Source organism: Octopus bimaculoides, chromosome 1 (genome assembly GCF_001194135.2).
Source record: "Octopus bimaculoides isolate UCB-OBI-ISO-001 chromosome 1, ASM119413v2, whole genome shotgun sequence".
In the NCBI taxonomy this organism is placed as follows: domain Eukaryota; kingdom Metazoa; phylum Mollusca; class Cephalopoda; order Octopoda; family Octopodidae; genus Octopus; species Octopus bimaculoides.
Window position 1 is genome coordinate 100,824,649 of NC_068981.1, and position 2,186 is coordinate 100,826,834.

Consider the following 2,186-nt stretch of genomic DNA (forward strand, 5'->3'; position numbering starts at 1 on the left):
GAGGGGATAGGGGTGTGGGTGCTGCTGGTTTTGTTTGGTGTTGTGGGTTGATGACTAGTGACGGCGGCGGTAGTAGTGGTGATGGTGGCGATGGTGGTGGTGATGGGATGGAGAAATGTGTAACAGCATCAGCCTCCTCGGCTTCTCTTTCTCCCTCATGCATCTCCATCACCTGCCTCTTTATTATTCCGACATCCACACCCGATATTCGCACACACAAGCCTGCGCGTACACACACACACACACACGTTCACACACACACACAATAATCAATAACACGTATTCATTTGTATACATACGCTCCCATAATATTCAGGAACCTATATACATACCCACAAATACATAGCAATACCCACCTGCACACAGTCGAAGACTTATATTAACACAGGGTTAAAAATACACGCTCGTATGCATATACACACATACAATGTTCAATAACGTATGCATGGCGTGGCTGTGTGGTAAAGAGCTTGTTTCCCAAGCGCATGGTTCTGGGATCAGTCCTACTGCGTAGCACCTTGTGCAAGTATCTTCTTCACCTTGGGCAAGTGTCTTCTACTATAGCCTCGGGCCGACCAAAGCCTTGTGAGTGGATTTGGTAGACAGAAACTGAAAGAAGTCCGTCGTATATATGTATATGTATATATATGCATGTGTGTGTTTATGTTTGTGTATCTGTGTTTGTCCCCCAGCATCACTTGACAACTGATGGTGGTGTGTTTACGTCCCCGTAACTTAGCGGCTCGGCAAAAGAGACTGATAGAATAAGTACTAGGCTTCCAAAGAATAAGTCCTGGGGTCGATTTGTTCGACTAAAGGCGGTGCTCCAGCATGGCCGCAGTCAAATGGCTGAAACAAGTAAAAGAGTAAAAGAGATATATATATTTCATCTTTTACATGTTTTCACAATTAGACTGCGAACATGCTGGGGCACCTCCTGGAACAAATTTTACTCGAGTGAATTGACTTGTGTCTGTGTTTATTCCTCCTCCCGGCACTGCTTCACAAACGGTGTTAGTTATGTCCCCATAACATTTGCTGTTCTGGAAGGGACACCGATCGATTAAGTACTGGACTTCAAATAATTTAAGTTCTGAGGCGATTTCTTCAACCAAACCCTTCAAGGCGGTTTCCCAGCATGGCCGCAGTCCAATGAATGAAACAAGTAAAAGATAAAATATACTAAAATAATGCTATGAAAATTTTATGCATCAAAATAGGAATAAATACATTTACAACATCTGATACTGCTCACTCGCCAAAACAAGGTAATGGCTGCCGACAGTTTTTCTTCGCTGAACTCATGCATTTTCCTTGTCCTTAAGTCTTTGCTTGTTTAAAGCATTTTATAAGTTAGTCTTAAACGTCTGTGCTTGTTTTCAAACTTTTATTTTTATCCCGTATTTCATTCATTCTGAGTAATATAAATATTTCCTTTCATGAGTCCCAAGTTAATCTGTGAATGCGTATCATAGCGTATCATATATGATGCAGGAACGCCAGTGAAATATGTCCTGTGTATCAGGACAGGCAAAGGGTTAAGATATTGGATCTATAGAACTTTAAATCAAACATCAACTTAATATCTTTACTCTACATGCGCTCTGCCTATCTGTCGCCCGCCTCTCTTTCGACTAATATTGTCTCTTTCTGGTTCTGACCAACACTGCAGAAGAAGCGGTGAGCCCCCGGGAAAAACCAAGCACGCCATGCGGTTTGAAGGTTTAGCTCCATGTAATTTCTTTTTTTTTTTATCTCTCTCGTGTCACCTAACCCTAACCTTATCACCTGTGTCAAACATGCATGTTTTAATCCCCCAAACGCTTAACGCAACCGTATAAACGCTTTGTCTAATCAAAAGGTAAGCTATATATAGTTACACGAATTATACGCACATACATACATACATACTTACGTACACAAATGCATACATACGTACGTACATACATGTGTACGCACATACATTGGTACATATATATATATATATATATTTAGACACATATACATATGCATGTATGTGTATATGTATATGTATATATATATATATGTACATACATATGTGTGTATATATATGTATATATGTATGCATATATAAACATACATACATATATTTATACATACACACACATATATATATACACATATATATTGCACACACGTATATATATATATATATATATATATAT